At 36.9% G+C, this 18,739-nt stretch overlaps 1 long non-coding RNA gene across 1 annotated transcript in view; it reads left to right on the top strand.

Moving 5' to 3' along the window:
• The window catches only part of LOC127550700 (uncharacterized), a 49,584-nt gene extending 36,857 nt beyond the window's left edge, over window positions 1–12,727 (top strand). Inside the window, exon 2 of the long non-coding RNA XR_007950933.1 lies at window positions 11,507–12,727. This is a non-coding gene — a long non-coding RNA (uncharacterized LOC127550700). The remainder of the gene's footprint in view (window positions 1–11,506) is intronic.
• The last annotated feature ends 6,012 nt before the right edge of the window (window positions 12,728–18,739 follow it).

Genomic DNA, 18,739 nt, shown 5'->3' with positions numbered 1-18,739 from the left:
CTATCTGGGAAAATAAGCTAAGACAGGGAGTGCAAAGAAGCATCATAAGATTAAACAAGATCAATGTTAGAAGCAGGGCTTGCTATTGGAACAGAGCATTTTTGTGTTTGGACCTGTTTAATATTGTCTTCTGGATGCCCATGGGAAGCACCAGTGGGTGAATCCAGAAAGGCCTCTTTTTTTTTTTTTTTAGCTTTTTAATTTTCAAAATACATGCATAGACAATTTTCAACATTCACCCTTGCAAAACCCCGTGTTCTAAATTTTTTTCACCCTCCCTTCCTCCACCCCTCCCTTAGACAGCAAATAATACATGCAATTTTTCTATATATATTTCTACAATTATCAGGCTGCACAAGAAAAATCAGATAAAAAGGGAAAAAATGAGAAAGAAAACAAAAAGCAAGCAAACAACAAAAAAGATGAAAATACTATGTTGTGATCCACACTCAGTTCCCACAAGTCTTCTCTCTGGGTGCAGATGGCTCTCTCCATCACAAAACCATTGGAATTGACCTAATCATCTCATTGTTGAAAACAGCTATGTCCATCAGAATTGATCATCACATAATCTTCTTGTTGCCCTATGCAATGTTCTCTTGTTCTACTTACTTCATTTAGCATCAGTTCATGTAAGTCTCTTTAGGGAGAAAGACCTCATTTAATGGTGGTATCTGAGCTGAGTTTTAAATGATATCAGGAATACTTGGCATTAGTTCATGTAAGTCTTTCCAGGCCTTTCTGAAATCATCCTACTGGTCATTTATTATATAACAATAATATTCCATAACATTCATTACCACAATTTATTCAGCCATTCTCTAGTTGATGGATGGGTGCCATTTTTAAATGGACATTTTAGGAGGAACCTAAAAAGGGAGAGGCTGTGTGAATATGTGAATTCCAGGGTGTGAATTCTTGGGCTAAAGTAGGACTTTAGGATCAAGTGCTGGCCCATAGGTCATGGTAAAGAAAGAATTCTGGATTTAAAAGGGACCTCAGATACTATGTAGTAAATTCCATACCCAAAGGAGTCTCATGACATATCCAAGAGGAGGTCATCCAGCCTCCACTTGAAGACCTCCATTGTGGGGGAACTTAGCAGCTCATTTCCCTTTGAATCAGTTTCTCCTAATATCATGTTTAACTTTTTCTCTTTGTGAATTCTACTCAAGACTCTAAGTTTATCACTCTCATAGCAAGGAGAAGAAATCTAAACTTTCTTCCATAAGACAACTCTTCAGCCAATTGAAAACAGATATCCCATGCTGCTTGTGTCCTGTTCTTCTCCAAGTTACGCATCAGCAGGTCCTTCAATTGATCTTCCTATGACACAGACTCAGGGCTCTTCATTATTGTAGTTGCCCCCTCTGAACACTTTCCAGCTTAGCAATGTCCTTTTAAAATTTGGTACCCAGAACCAACCACAGTACTTTGGATGTGTTTTGACCAGGGCTAAATAAAAGGTTGGGCCAACTAGGTCATATGATACAATGTTTACCCTGGAGTCAGGAAAACTCATCTTCCTGAGTTAAAATCTGGTCTCTGACACTTACTAGCAATGTGACCCTGGGCAAGTCACTTCACCCTGATTGCCTCAATTCCTCATCTGTAAAAAATGAGCTGGAGAAAGAAATGGCAAACCAGTCCAATATCACTGCCAAGAAAACCTCAAATGGAAAGAATCAGATATGACTCAACAACAATGACAAATGAAAGGTTAAGTGGCTTGTTCAGGGTTATGTAAATAGTAAATATCTAAAGCTGAATTCAAACCTCATGTTTTTCTGACTTCACGCCTAAAATTTTATTCAGTCCACTCCTCTTCATGACACTAAGTATTTCTCTTGACTATCTCCTCCTTCTCCCTAGGACCACATCAGTGTTTTGGCTGTCCTAAAACATTGATGATTTATATGATGTTTGTGATCCATTGGATCTTAGACCCATTAGTCCCTCTAGACCTTTTTCAGATGAACCATATTTTTCCCATCTTTTGGGAAGATGATTTTTTTTAAACCTCTGATATAAGACTAAGTTTATCCCTGTTACATTTTATCTCATTAAATTTGGCCCCAAATCTCTAGTCTGTTGAGTTCTTTTTCCATCTTTACTTGGTTGCTCTGTTATTTAGTTTGGTATGTATCCTTCCCAATGAACTTGGGCAAATATTTTTGACTTTTAATAAATACTCTCAGGATGTGTCCAAGAGAGAGAAAGAGACCAAGATCAGACTGGAACAGAAAGAGATTGATAGGACATTGAATTTGAAATAAGGACTTAAAGTCTGCTAAGTGGCGCTATAGTGCACACAACATTGAACCTGAAATCAGGAAGATTCATTTTCATTAGTTCAAATCCGACTTCAGACACTTACTAGCTGTGTGACACTGAGCAAGTTGCTTAATCCTGTTTGCCTCAGTTCCTCATCTGTAAAATGAGTTGAAGAAAGACATGGCAAACCACTTCAGTATCTTTGCCAAGAAAACACCAAATGGGGTCATGAAGTCAGAAAAAACTGAAAAACACCAATATAAGGGAATTTCAGGTTTTCTCGGATGCTCTTGAATGCTGGTGACTGCCTTGCAGATCACAAATTCCAAAATGACTGTTAATGTTACAAAGGGGGAAAAAGCAATCCATAGGTTAAAATACATAAAATCACATATTCAACATCCCTACCCACTCACACACATACACACACAACACACACACAACACTACCACCACCCAAAGAAATGATACACATATGAATTCCACTTGGTAGTTTATGGAATGACTGAAAGAAACAAGTGAACAGAAGCACTGAGCAGCTTGGGAAGCAAGGTTTGTGTGGTGATTTGAAGAAGGACAAGTTGACAAAGAGAAGGGCAGAGATTTTTCTAGGGGCTGCGGCTAAAGGCTCTGGTCCCAGTTTTCAGTGTGGCACAAAAATAATTGGCTCTTTTGTTTCCAGTCTAACTTCCAGTTCTTATATATAATATATAATAACATTATTTGAGAATGTACTATACATAATAATTTTATTCTCTTCAATATATGTGTTGGAATGTCTAAAAGGGGCTTCAATGTACTTCACTAAATGCCTACTCTGTCACTAAAGAATGTTTCAAAGAAAATAAAATGTCCGTGTTCAGTGACAGAATAATGTTTATTCTGCTTCAGATATTTCCTAGATGTGTGATCTGAGTAATTAACTTATCCTATTGGCTTCAGATTACTTATCTGTAAAATGGAAATAATAATAGTATTGGGATTCAGGAGTTGGAGCCTCAAAATATTGGGGTTCCAGACCAGTGTTATGAGGTATCTCAAAAGAATTTCTTGACTTAGACCATCTCCAAATCAAGAGGCAAAGATTTTATTATTATAACACCCTTGATAGTGGGTTAAGTTGCAAAAGAGAGTTGGAAAAAGTGACGGATGGTCAGGTATTTTTATAGGAAAAAGAGAAAGAAAACCAGAAGCTTCATGTCACTGATCTTAAAGGCGGAGTTGGGGATGATTAGGTTAAGCATCTCACCTTACTATTGTTCCTCTTTAGCTCTGGGATATCATTGACATGGGGATTTTATGGCTTAGAGTTTGAGCTGGGGCTAAGGGTTAGGTTAGGCATCTCATCTTAAGATTGTTACTCATTCTGGCCATTAAAATGTAAATTAAGAAAACAGAGCTACCAGTTTTCTTCTGGAGTCTGCATCTAGGCCACAAAATATAAACTAAGACAATATCCTCTAAAGGCAGAATTACAGCATTCCTAAAACAAGACAATTTGAAGCCTGCATCACATCATCCCCAAGGACTACATTTCTAAGGTCATTATTTCCTGGGGTCAATCACACCACTAGCAATTATCTCCTAGGATTGTTGGGAGGATAAAGTAATATTTGTAAAAGTTCTTTTTAAACCTAAAGTATTATCGGATTACTATCATGATCATCATTATTATTACCATTTGCTTCTGACTATATAATATAATGAGTGGAGAAGGCTGGCCTTGAAAGCAGAAAGAAGTGAGTTCAAGTTCTGCTGCTGATATATTTTAGTATCCAAAACAAGAGGTAGGCCCCCTGGATAAAGCTCTGGATCTGGAGTCAGGAAGATATCAGTTCAAAGCTGGCCTGGGACATTTAGTAAATCTGTGACCCCTGGCAAGCCACTTAACCTCTGTCTGTTTTAATTCTCTAGAGAAGAAAATGGCAAAACACTTCATTATCTTTGCCAATAAAATCCCATGGACAGTATAATTCATAAGGCCATGAAGAGTCGGACATTACTGAATGAGAAGTCCCAAGTAAAATTCTAAGATTAATTTCAGATATGCTTTGTTGGGGGAAATGTTTATACCTGGAGCTGCTCGTCTTGATCTAGGTCAAAATACCCATTCCCTCCCCCACTACCACCTCCCACCACCACATATATTCCTAAGTGATCCAACATCCCTTCAAATCCACTGGTGAATTCCTCTAAATTCCTCCACTTTGAGGAGGATCTTTGGCCAGTCATCTTTCATTCCTCTTCTTGGCTATGACTCTCAATTTCTCAACTTTTGAAGAGGTCCTGGATCACTAAGCAGGGCTGGCAGAAAGCTGAAGCAGTGATAAGATTACAAATTGGGAAAGGCACTGAGTTCAGCTTTATAGTTCCAAGTCTTGGGGATGTCATGGGTAACCCCACCTTATTCTCTCTCAGAAAGCCAAGTTATATCAACTCTCCCCCTGCCCCTACAAATCTGTCCATGGTTCACACCATCTTTGCTGACTCCCTTTTGGGTTAACCCCACCAAAGCATTCTGACTCAAGGTGTCTTTCTTCCTATCCCCTTCCTCATGCCTCAAGGTGTCTTTCTCCTTACAGCTAACTAACTCTTTTAGGGTGCTAAACTCCTCTGTGGATTTAGCCTGCCAGTTAATGGCATCCTCCCATCTCATGGCATATTTCCTTTCTCCTAGTTAATTATGAGTTCCCCTAGACAACTTGTCTTTTCCATTGTTAATTGTTAAAAACCACTTTCCTTGCAAATGGTATGCTCTCTCAAATCTATTTCATATTTACCACACCTGGTGTCTTATGGTATTTCATCATTTTGTCTTCTCAAAAATAAATCTCCTTTTTGGCAAAGAGAATGGCCATTGTGAATTTTTCACATGACTGAATCCAACATTGGGGCCCCAATCCCAATATCGGGGGCCAATTGCTCTCCTCAATCTCAGCATTTGGTGCTGAATCTCAAACACATCACTCTGCCAATGTACTTCAGCTGCTTTCTCATTGTGGAAGATCCCTCTGACTCTTGTGCCCCCTTTCTCTGTTACTGAAGTTCCTCTGAAGACCTCCATTTTTGGAAATGATCCAAGTTGACTCTGCTTCTAATTCTCTGGACTTCACCACCCTGCTTGAATTCAAGGCAGTACTTTCACCTTTGTTCCTTCTCCCTATTTAATGTTCTTTCATTAGAATGTAAGCTTCTTGAGGAAAAGGATTATCTTTATTTTTGCTTGTTATTTCTATCCCCAGCACTTAGCAGAGTTCCTAGCACAAAGCAAGTTATTAACAAATACTTGTGAACTGACATCGACAGGATTTTTATCCCCTTCCATTCTTGTCCTCCTAGACCTCACATAATATGCGTGAGATGATTTTCCCCAGAGGTGTCTGTGTTTCAATAGAAGGATTTGCTTCCTCTTTATTGGATCTGGTTTGTCAATCATTTGCATTAGTTTGGGGAAAGAAGGACTAACTTAAGTGATATAGCATTCACTTCCGCTCTGGTTCCCTAAGCATAGGAGGTACAAGAAAGTCCTTTGAGACACTGCCAGCACGTATGTTCCAAAACCAAACATCTGGGAAGTGTGGGCTCAGCTCACACTTGGGAATGACACAAAGAATGATGCTTGGAAGTCTTGTTTCTGGGATCCTTGGGTTTCCTGTCTGACGACTGCCCCTGCTGAGTGGGAGGTGGAAAATTTTATGATCAAACCCTCTGGTATTTGGGGGAAACTACTGTTTATCCTCCAAGTTGATTTATGCAATTGTGAACTTCTAAACCACCCCCTTCTTTCCATGCCTACTGTCAAAAACATCCTTCTTCTTCTCTTGGGAAATCTATTTTTTTTTCTGCCTTCTCCTGAGGGATTTTAAAATATAAGTTAGAGAATTTGTTGTGTTGGGCATCTCATGGTGTCTTTTGTTGCTTCATAAATATGATTCTATCTGAGACACTAAATTAGATCATAGTGTTCTAAATCAGAGCAGGCTTCAGGACACTGGTCTCTCTTTGTTCCTTTTTTAGTCATCTAGTCTTCCCTCAGTCACCTTGAGTGTTTTGAGTGAGACAGTGTGGCTGTCTCTCAGGTTTTCATTCTCAGTTTTCTTTATTTCTGCCTCTACCACTCTCATTCTTGGTGATTCTATCTATACTTGGAGCTTCAATTGTCTCAGACAAATCTCAAGATTGTAATTTACAGATCTGGAGATCTGATTTATTGGCGGTAATCTGGACCAAAATACACACACACACACACACACACACACACACACACAATCACACACTCAGACACTCACATCTGAATGACCCTGTCCAGTATCTCTTCAAATCCATTTAGAGATCAGTCTCTTTGGATCCTATTGTTTTATTTTGTGCATTTTAAAATATAAGAAAAGGACCACAGGTTTGGCCAGTTTATAAAAAGGTTTGCAAATCTCTCCCTCTCCCTCCCGCCGCCTCCCCTCCCCCCAGCCCCCAAACCCAAAGGTTAAGAACTTAGATTAAGAACTTGGCTTGGAGGTTTAGTGACTAAGAACAATGGTGGTGCCATCATTTGAAATAAATTGTGAAGAGGGCTAGATTCGATTTTAGGAAAGGTGAAGAATTAAAATTTGGAGGTGTTGATATTAAGATACTAGAAGGGCATCACTATAGAAAGATCAACCAGTTAAAGATGGATTAGGTTCCAGAGGAGAGAACCCTTGATCCAAACCTTGAAGTCTTTTTTTGATCTTTTCTTTCCTTTATCTTCCATATTTAATCAGTTATCAAGCTTTGTCTTTTCTAACTCTGAAGTATCTTTTTCATCCATCTCCTCCATTCTACTCTTACTGAGATTTTTATTCAATGCCTCGTCTGTTGCTATTGTTTGTCCTTTCTTCTCAAAGAGGGCCATGACATCAGTGAAGTACATGAGAGTCATGGTTCATAGTTTAAAAGAATTATGAGATTCTCTTAAAGTCACAAAGAATTTATTTATGACATAGCTGACAGGCTAGTCTATAAAGGAAGTCTAGCAAATTAGAAGTAGTACAGGAGAGTTTTATATACTGAAAATTTGGGGCCCACCTAGCAGGCACAAATTACAAGATTATAAATTATAAAAGAGAAATAAGGAAGAAGCCAAGAAATCTTTTCATCCCAGTAAGGAGACAGAATTTTTTAAAGCAAGGTGTTATCAATCAGATAGGATGATTTTTTTTTTAAACATATGAGAAACAAGAACAAAAGATTCCAAGAGATTTTATTGCTCCATATCCCTAGCTAGGTATTTGGTGTTCAGTAGACCCACGGCTGTGAACCATCATTTGAGAGGTGATACTATGGCATGAAAGTGAATTGGATTTAAATGAGGATGAATTGTACAAAGAGTCACCAGCCTCACTTTCTCTTTTGGAGCTTTGTTGGTCCAGGGGCAAGATATAAATCACGGTGCCTGGAGATTATCCTGGATGCAGTAAGGGACCACTTCTTTCCTGGACTGTGGTAATCAGCTCCTAACTGGTACCCTTACTTCCTCCCCCAAGTCTGTACTCTCTGTAAGGCATTGTGGAAGAGGCTGGGATTACAAAGACAAAACCCAAACACCTCCTTTTTGCTCTCCAGAGCCCTGTTTGGAACTTAGATTCTACTTCACATTGTTGCTCCAATAATTTGTCTATGTTCAAAAACATTCCAATCACAATGATCAAGGACTTTCAATGTTTTCTTTTGGTTTACAAGTTACAATTAAAACTCTTTAGAATTTAAAGCCTTTCACAATCTGACTATAGCTCTGAGGGACTTATTTCACACTTTTTCCCCTCAATAGAATGTAAGATCTTAAGGGGAAAGACTATTTCATTTCCCTTCAATAGAATGTAAGATCTTGAGGGGAAAGACTATTTCATTTTTCTATTTGTATTGCCTGGCACAATGCCTTGTGAGAGAGAACTGAATACATACTTTTTGTGTTGAATGCACTCTAAGCTCCATCTCAAAGAGATGACTTGCTGCTAATCTCATTCTAGCCTTTTCTGTTTTGAATACATTCCACAGATTCTATATCCATGACTGTGATCAGACTGTAACTAGGATGGGGCTATTGAATTTTTGATCCAGAATATAAAATTGAAGTGGCAGTGGGGAGGTACATTGGATGGAGCACTGCCCCTGGAATCAAAAGTTCCTGAATTCACATCTAACCTCAGATACCAGCTTTTATCCAAATCACTTAATCACACTAAATCACTTAACTCTTGGTACCTCAGTTCCTTATCTATAAAATGAGTTGGAGAAAGAAATGGCAAACCATACCAGTATCTTTGCCAAGAAAACCCTAAATGAAGTCACAAAGATTTGAACATGACTAAAACAACCAACAGCAGAACTGAAATGGGCACTGGTAATATATATATATTTTCAGTTAACATTAGAGACATAACTGAGATTAGTGCATGGTTAACAAGAATAAATAGTTGTCAGGAAACTGCCAGATGGTAAGATTCCTCCTTTCTCTCTAATACCCGCCCTTCTCTCTTCCGCTGCCACTTGTGGCAGCTTCCCAACAGCATCATTGAAGTGTTCCAGAGTTCCTTCCCTTACCAAATTTGCTCTTAGAAGTCCATTTAAATGTTCATTTCAAGGTGTACTTCTGAAAATATGCCTCAAGTAACAAACTTTTTTTTTAAATAACTTTTTATTGACAGAACCTATGCCAGGATAATTTTTTACAGCATTATCCCTTGCACTCACTTCTGTTCTGATTTTTCCCCTCTCTCTCTCCCTCCATCCCCCTCCCCCAGATGGCAAGCAGTCCTTTACATGTTGAATAGGTTACAGTATATCCTAGATACAATATATGTGTGCAGAACCAAACAGTTCTCTTGTTGCACAGGGAGAATTGGATTCAGAAGGTATAAATAACCTAGGAAGAAAAACAAAAATGCAAGCAGTTTATATTCATTTCCCAGTGTTCTTTCTCTGGGTGTAGCTGCTTTTGTCCATCCTTGATCAATTGAAACTGAATTAGCTCTCTTTATCAAAGAGATCCACTTCCATTAGAATACATCCTCATATAGTATCGTTGTTGAGGTATATAATGGTCTCCTAGTTCTGCTCATTTCACTTAGCATCAGTTCATGTAAGTCTCGCCAGTCCTCTCTGTATTCATCCTGCTGGTCATTCCTTACAGAACAATAATATTCCATAACGTTCATATACCACAATTTACTCAACCATTCTCCAATTGATGGGCATCCATTCATTTTCCAGCTTCTAGCCACTACAAACAAGGCTGCCACAAACATTTTGGCACATACTTTTAAAGATAAATTCAACTCTCTACAATTGTGAACTTTGAGTCAAAACCCCAGTTTCCTCACCTTTATTCCATTCTGGTTATAGGCATGAGTTTCAGGGACTTGTGGAATTCATGGAGACAAGAGAAGGCCATAGTAAAACTGAAGAGAGCTAATATTCCAGTTTGACTAGAATTTAGAGTTAATTCTTCTTCCCTTGAAAACATGAAAGAGTTCCCAAGTCCCAGTTCACTTGCTACCTCCTTAATCAAGGCTTCCCTAATTTTCTCCAACTTCAAAATGTTTCAGGATCCTTTCTTCAGCTATTTCCTTTGCCTTTTTCACAGTCTACTCAGGTCATATTTGCTTATATACACATTTTAAACCCCTACATTAGCTTGTAACCTATGAAGGTTGAGACTTTTTTATTTTTATATTCCCAGTCTTTAGCATTATTCTCTGCACACAGTAGACACTAACTAAATATTTGTTGGATTGTGATGAGTCTATTTAATTCCAATAGACTTGGGCTGGAAAATGCCATTCACATTCAGAGAGAGAACTATAGAGATTGAATATGGATCAAAGCATAGTATTTTCACCTTGGTTTTTTTCTTTCTCATGTTTTTTCACTGTTGATCTGATTTTTCTTGTACAACATAATAAATATGGAAATGTGTTTTAAAGAATTGTACATATTTAACTATATCAGATTATTTGTTGGCTTGGGGAAAGAGTAGGTTAGGAAAGGAGAAAGATAATTTTGGAATATAAAGCCTTTCAAAACTGAATGTTGAAAACCATCTTTATGTATAATTGAGAAACATATAATAAAATTTCTTACTTGGTTTAAATAAATAAGTAAGTGTGAAGGAAAAATAAATAAGATAAATTTTATTGATAAAAAATGTTTGTTGGATTTAATTTTATTGAATTCAGTTAGAAATGGAGTAGGCATTAGGGGCTATCTAGTCTAATTCCTTCACTTTGAAGATGAAGAAACTAAGAAGACTACAATAGTTAAAAGGAGGAGAGCCCATGATCACAAAGTAGAGAGTGCAGGGCCCTTGATTTCCTTTTTAAATGCCCATTCCCTTACAGCACTTTGGTCTTAGTCACTTTTCTTAGTCACCCATAACTGTTCACATTTCCCTAAGAGGCTGTTTCCATTAAACTGCCATTTGCAAGTCTCCTCCAGCTGGATCACAAGAGAAATCTATGTTTTCACACAGGCAGCAGATGGATCCTAGGGAGCCCCTGCCTGAAAATCTCAAAACTAGCATCAGGAGCCTTGAATCTCAAACATATTTCAGAAGGGGAAGGGAAGAGAAGAAAAACCCAATTCAGGTTCAGCAAAATCGGACAAAGAGACTTTACATTTGGGTCAAGAGTAAAACTGAAAAGATGCCAAACAGGCTGTGGGAAAGATTCAGAGAGAAAGACAAAATATAAAGTCTGGACTGGAGAGAAGGTTCATCCTCTGAATTTCACATATCCTAGGGGAACTGGATCAGATGTTCTGGCTGAGGCTGGGATGGAAGTCATTCAAATGTTGATTCTCTGAGAGTCTGGGGCTCTAGACCACTTTGTTCCATTTTCCAAGCCTAGTTTTCAAAATGAGAGGAAGCTTAATGTAGTGGATAGAGCCAGGAAGACTAATTTTCAAGTTTTATTTCTGACATATACTGGCTCAAGACCCTATGAACATCACTTAATTTCCCAATGCCACAGACCATACTCTCTAAGTAGTTGTTCAACTGCAACTTGTGGAGGGATTTTCCATACTAGAAATTCCTTGTAATGAGGAAAATGAGTTCTGAACTCACATTCTACTTCACTCTACAAAAAAGGAGAACATTTTAAAATGGAATTCATTATTCTCTTTTTCAACACCAATTTAATGTGGCTTTCTTAAAAGAAGAGTTAGTTGGATTATTTATTTATTTATTTGCTTACTCATAGGTGAAGCTTTCCTTTCGCCTCCCTCCTCCATCTCCACCTTGCCCACCACCACCCACTTCAGTCTGTCATTTCTGAGAGCATGACAAAAACAACAGGTCAGTTTCATTTAATTATACTTTATACAAATAAATCTGACTGTGTTTAAATGGAAATGCTTTCTCTAGCTTCAGCTCCTTCCCTTTCCATCTTCCATCTTCTCTCCCCACAGAACACATCAGCATCTCAGATGGAGATCTGGTGTGAGGAGCCTGAGTCCCTCTTTAAAAAAAAAAAAAAAAAGAATAATGACCCATTCTAATTTTTGGTTTATACTTAGATTCTGCCTCTGTTTCAGACCTTTCCTCATTTAAGTCCATCATTGTTAATGCGGTACAAGAACTTTTGTGCAGACAGAAAATATATAGTCCCAAACCCCTGCATCCTTGGGGAAGCTGAGCATATTTATGAAACAAGACATAATTTCTCTACTAGACCTCCCCATAGAGTTGTCCAGAAATGTGGTAGAACTATCTAATAAACGCCCAATTTGTTCAGTGAAAATGTAGCATTTTATTGATAGGAACTGGTGCCACCTGGTATTTAAAGATGCCTTCCCTTCTACTTTTCTTCTTCCTCCTCCTCTGGGCTAAATCATCTAACCCACCACCTCAGCCAGCTATGACTTGGAAAAGGTTCTGCCTCTGCCCTTCACCCTTGGAAACATAAATAGTCCTGGCGGTCCAACCTGTGTGTGTGTTTCCTTAAGTGTATGTACATGCATATGTGCTTATGCAAGTTACTTTTAATAAGCCATCTAATATCTTTGGTTACAGCTAAGGATTACAGAAATAGCTTCAACTAAAATGGCCAGCAGAGGAGGAATAAGGTGTACCCTAACAAGTGCAGAGAAAAGAGGCTCTCAGTTTCCTTCAGTCTCAGCTCACTGATTGACTCACCATCAGGGCCCACACAGCTCCTGCTGAGAAAAGCTGTGACAACTGAGAGGGCGGAGGAGAGAGAGAAGAAGTAGAGAGCAAAGGGGAGGGGAGAGAAGAAGAAGAGAAATGAAGGAAAAGGATAGGAGAAAAAGAGAAGGAAAGAGAGAAAAGTAAAGGAAGAAAGTGGTAGAGAGCAGAGAAGGGGAAATGAGGGGAGATGAAGGAAAAGAGGAGAGAAGAGGAGGGGAGAGAAAGAAAGAGGAGGAGGAGAAAAAAGAGAGGGGAAGAGAAGAGAGAAGAAAGAGGAAGTGGAAGGGGAAAAAGGGGAGCAGAAAAGAGGAGAAATGAAAGTATAGGAGGAAATCCATAGAAGAGATTGCTGAAGTACAGACACCAATAGAAGGACAAATAAAAAGAACCCACCCACTTTGACCCCACTAAACTCTCAATCAGAACTCACAGGGAAGGTAATTTTCACTGAAATATCCAGTTAAGTGAAATGAATGGAAAATTCTGTTTTCCCAACCCTTGCCAAATTGGAATTCACTGTCTTTACTTAGGATCATTTAATGAACATTGATAAATCTTGCTTGAATGATTCTGAATCTTGTTTCTGGATCATCATATTCACTTCTCAGTATAGAAGATTGGGTTGAATATTCACTGAACACAGATCACAACTTGAACATTTCTGCTTATTTTTTTAAATGGTTTTACTTTCCTTTAGACATAGAGGGAAAACACATGCAGATAAATTAAAGTTTTGCTGCACTAAGAACAGAAAATTCTTTAAACAGAATGTGGATAGCTATAGAAGGAAAATCTCCATATATGTCTTTTTCCACCACAAAATCAAACGCCAATTCTTCTTTATGATATGGAAATCACTTTGAGTTGTCAGAAACTATGCCAATAGAGTGCAAGTTCTACCAAGAACTATCCATTAATAAGCATTTATTAAGCATCTACTATATGCCATGTATTGACTATGTGAGGCACCAGAGTTACAAGTACAAAGAATAAAACAAACTCTTTTTCACTAGGAATTTGTATTCTATTGGAGATATAAGAAATACATATAAGTATATACACCAAAAAGTGAAGATAACCAAAACAACAAAACACAAAGTAACTATAAAGGAAGGACAAACAGGTAGAAGGTTCAGGAAAGGAAAATTTCATAAAGCAGATTATTCTTACACTTCATCTTTTTTTTCTTTTTAAAAAAATGTATTTATTTATTTTTAAGATATATTACTTTATGAATCATGTTGGGAAAGAAAAATCAGAACAAAGGGAAAAAACAATGGGAGAAAGAAAAAAACAGAAAACAGAAAAAGGAAATAAACATAGCATGTATTGATTTACATTCAATCTCCATAGTTCTTTTTCTCATCACAGATGGCACTTTCTATCCCAATCTATTGGGATTGCCCATACTGTATCACTGAACCACTGAGAAGAATCAAGTCTTTCATAGTTGATCATCGCACATTCTTGCTGTTATTATGTACAATGTATTCTTGGTTCTGCTTGTCTCATTTAGCATCAGTTCATGTAAATCTTTCCAGGTCCTTCTAAAATCAGTTTGTTCATAATTTTTTATAGAACAACAATATTTCATTACTTTTATATACCACAACTTATTCAGCCATTCCCCAACTGATGGACAGCAACTCTTCCAATTCTGGCAACCACAAAAAGAGCTGTTACAAACATTTTTGCCACATGTGGATCCTTTTCCCTCCTTTATGATTTCCTTGGGATACAGACCCAGTAGTGGTGCTGCTGGGTCAAAGGGTATGTACAGTTTTATAACTCTTTGGGCATAGTTCCAAATTGCTCTCCAGAATGGCTTAAATTTCATCTTAAGGGGAAAAGGTCCTTATTAGGGGAAGGTAAGGAAGAAGTACATTCTACACATGTGGGACAGATGATGCAAAGAAACAGAAAAAAGGATATGGATAAAGCCTTTGAGTATAGTCCTAGCAATAGAACCTCTGATGGTGGTGGGAAGAAGATAAGCATTTATTTAGTATCTACTATGTATCAAGCATTGTGTGAAGCACTTTATAAATATTATTCCATTTGATTCACATAATAATCTTGGCAGGTAGATGCTACAATCTCCATTCTAAAGTTGAGGAAACTGAGGCAGACACAACGTAAGTGACTTGCTCAATATCATACAGCTAGTAAGTATAGGAGGCCAAATTTAAATGCAGTTATTCCTGACTCCAAGGCCAGGGATCTATCCCGTGGCACCTAGCTACCTATAAAAGTATCGCCAATTGGCTGTCTTCTTGAACACAAATTCTTTGCCCACAGCAATCTGCAAAAAAGAAAAGAAAAATATGAAATGACTCTCTGTTCTGTGAGAACCCTTGTTGTTTCTGCAGTAATGGTAGCACAGAGAAGGAAATGTGGATAAAAAATAAAAAATATGAAGGTTTTTAGACCATCTAAAATAATCATTTAACTGTTAGTATCTGTGAGATACTTGTTTAATTCAATTGAGTTATTTTTCTGTTGTGACTGACTTTTTGTGACCCCATTTGGAGTTTTTTTGGCAAAGACACTAGAGTAGTTTACCATTTCCTTTTTCAACTCATTTGACAGATGAGGAAACTGAGGGAAACAGAATTTAGTGATTTTTTCAGGGTCACATAACTGGTAAGTGTCTGAGGCTGGATTTGAACTCAGGAAGATGAGTCTTCTTAACTCCACGCCCAGTACTACATCCATAGCACCTTCCTTGTAGGGGGGTCATCATGAGTTGTATCAATCTTACTATTTTTTGCAATCAATCAAATCAGAAGACAAAAGGAAATTGCATCTAAATGGAAGGATTCTTTTTCTTGATTTAGAAGAAAAATTAAGGAGTTGACAAAGTTTGTTTTTATTATGTATTTTAAGGCAACAAGAACTGATTATAGATGTGCATGTATATGAAAATACGTAAATGTATGCATATATGCATATATATGTATGTGTATTTAGGTGCACATCTAAGTATTTATATATTCCCATATCTCTTGTGTATATGTATACATATATATAAGCATACACAAATATATCTCACACCTAGTTATCTCTTAGTATATTGCTTATGATAAGCTTTTCCAAAAAGAGTACTGTGATATTTGTAGTTTATGCACCAACATAATGTTGCAGAGGATGAGGAGAAACATAAATTTTATTAAAAATGATTTAATAATTTTGTAACTTAATAGATTTATAGTTTAATGTCTAGTAACTGTAATATAGAGTTGAGGTGAGGAAGGAACTAGAACTTAGAAATTACCTCAACCAGCAAGCATTTCATCCCTTTCAAAGCTGAAAGAAATGGAAACGAAGAGCAATACTAGAATATGTTGTACTAGAATATAGATTCATTTGCAAATATCACAGAAAGCTTATCAAGAGACCCAACGGACCAAAATCATCTTAAATTTATTTACGGTTAAAGCCAGAAAGACAACAACAAATAGGTAAAAAGGTACAAAAGATCTGTAAAGATGTCTAGAAGAAATTCTTTATTGGAGCACATAATTTGTACTCTAACATCAGTTAGAATATGGAAACACAAATGATACTAAAGAAATAAGGATGGGAAGAGAAGTTGAATTAAAAGAATTATTCATAGAACAGTCTGGGTTCAAGAAAAAAAAATTAAGGATACTGATAGGTTGATTCTGGAGATAGCTGATAGAGAGGGTGATAACTGATTTTTGAATGAAATCATGGATCTTTTTGTTGCTGAAAAATAAAGGATTATTAAAATATCAATTATTACTTCAGCATCTCTTTATAATAACTATAATATTAAAAGGAAACTATAAGGTGGGAATAGGCAAATTTTTACAAAAAATAATCTATAGTTTATTGCATCTTTATAGTCACAAAACACTGAGTAGTACTGAGAATATATATTTATTTGTTGACTATCAAAAATCTTTGGATCTATAGAGCAAAATGCTGCACCACCCTCAGCATTCCTCAAATAAGGAATCCAAGTACATATCAAAAATTCCTTGAAAGATATTAAATTAGTAATGCAACCCTTTAGTCTCTGGACTAACACTTACTAGAATGATTCTAGCATGATATAATCTCATGACAAATGCTTATGATCAATTGTTCTTGGGGATAATCTCCAACCCACACTCTCTTTGTCTCATATTGCCATCACTCAAACTTGTCTTTGGGAAATCTCAGAATATAGCCCTAACATAGTTTATGTCTAAGTCTCTATAAACATAGGGAAAAGGGTCTTAACCTACCATAGAAATGTTCAAGGTAGCAATATACTGTACTGAATATAGGACAGCCTTCAAGCGACCCCATAGAGAAAATGAGGTGGGGAGGAGGGCAGCAGAGTGAAAACACATAAAGAACTCATACTAGTTCATAAACAATACATGTAAGGTCATCCTTTTCTACTGAGTCCAATCTTTTCTAATATCTCTTTCCAGTGTGTTTAGCCTTTCCTAAGGTCTTAAAATTCTCCAGATCCAAAGGACCACAATTGTTCATACCTTTCTTAAAAGGGACACTAATTTGGAATTGCTAATGGGGCAATCCCCAATATTCCAGTGAATGGAATGTCCTACTTTTATCCCCAGAAACCTATACAGGCATGTAGGAATACAGTACTACCCTGTGGTTTATATTCTCCTTATGTAAGGAAAAAAAAAAACTTTTCAGTTAGGCGGACTCTTAGACAAACTAGTAAATTCTACTTTAGTCCCAAAGATCTGAGAGAACCATTTGCCATTCAGAATTATAATATTATCTACTGCAGTATATCTGCCAAGAAAAATCCAAATGGGGTCATGAAGAGTCAGACATAACTGAAAACAACTGAACAACATCAACAAGAAGGAAAATGAACTTGGAAATACTAGAGAAGAAACTTCCTTCCCCTTAGAACTTTTATCTTCTGAATAATTCTCAGAAATTGTTAAGTCATCTAACTCTTTTTTTTTTTTAAGAGGTCTTGTATTTTCTTTTTTTAAAAATTATAACTCTTTATTGATAGTACATATGCATGGATAATTTTTTACAACATTATCCCTTGTACTCACTTCTGTTCTGATTTTTCCCTTCCCTCCCTCCACCCTCTTCCCTAGATGGCAGGCATTCTTATACATGTTAAATATGTTATAACTATAACTATATATATAGCTATATAAATATATAGCTATATATATAATAGTATATATGTTATATACTATATATAAATATAGTATACAGTTATATATGTTATAGTTATATAAATATGTTATATATGTTAACATATAGTTAAATGTGTAAATGTTATATATATTATCTATATAGTACCTATAGATACAATATATGTGTGCAGAACCGAACAGTTCTCTTGTTGCACAGAAAAATTGGATTCAGAAGGTAAAAATAACCTGGGGAAAAAAAAGAAAAAATGCAAACAGTTCATACTCATTTCCCAATGTTTCTTCTCTGGGTGTAGCTGATTCTGTCCATCATAGATCAATTGAAACTGAGTTAAATCTTCTTTTTGTCGAAGAAATCCACTTCTATCAGAATACATCCTCATATGGTATCGTTGTTGAAGTATATAATGATCTCCTGGTTCTGCTCATTTCACTTAGGAGCAGTACATGTAAGTCTCTCCAAGCCTCTCTGTATTCATCCTGCTGGTCATTTCTTACAGAACAATAATATTCCATAACATTCATATACCACAATTTACTCAGCCATTCTCCAACTGATAGGCATCCATTCATTTTCCAGTTTCTAGCCACTACAAAAAGGGCTGCCACAAACATTTTGGCACATGCAGGTCCCTTTTCCTTCTTTCATCTAACTCTTTATGATCCTATTTGGGTTTTCTTGGCAAAGACAGTAGAGCTGTTTGCCATTTCCTTCTCCATCTCATTTTACAGATGAGGAAACTAAGACAAACATAGCTAAGTGACTTGTCCAGGGTCACTAAACTAGAAAGAATCAGACCCAGATTTAAATTAAGAGATGCGTCTTCCTAACCACAGGCCCAATGCTTTATCCACTGGGTCACCTAACTTCACAGGAATAGGAGAAGGCAAAATCAAGTCCCTTGTCTCCTTATTCCATGGCTTAGGGGACTCTGATGCTCCACTGGTTTCTTCTGGGGCCATAAAAGTTAATGCTGTCCAGAAGTGCCTATTTTCTCTCTATGAAACTGGATCCTTAGTTTTTAGTTTTTTCGTCATAAAAATATCTGCTATAATTTTTCAATCTTTTCTTCTTTATTTGATTAAAAAAAAAAAAGGCATCATGGTGATATCTCGGCTTG

Source organism: Antechinus flavipes, chromosome 1, assembly GCF_016432865.1.
Source record: "Antechinus flavipes isolate AdamAnt ecotype Samford, QLD, Australia chromosome 1, AdamAnt_v2, whole genome shotgun sequence".
Classification (NCBI taxonomy): Eukaryota; Metazoa; Chordata; class Mammalia; order Dasyuromorphia; family Dasyuridae; genus Antechinus; species Antechinus flavipes.
The sequence above is the reverse complement of the archived record's forward strand: the minus strand, read 5'-3'. Positions and strand labels throughout refer to the sequence as shown.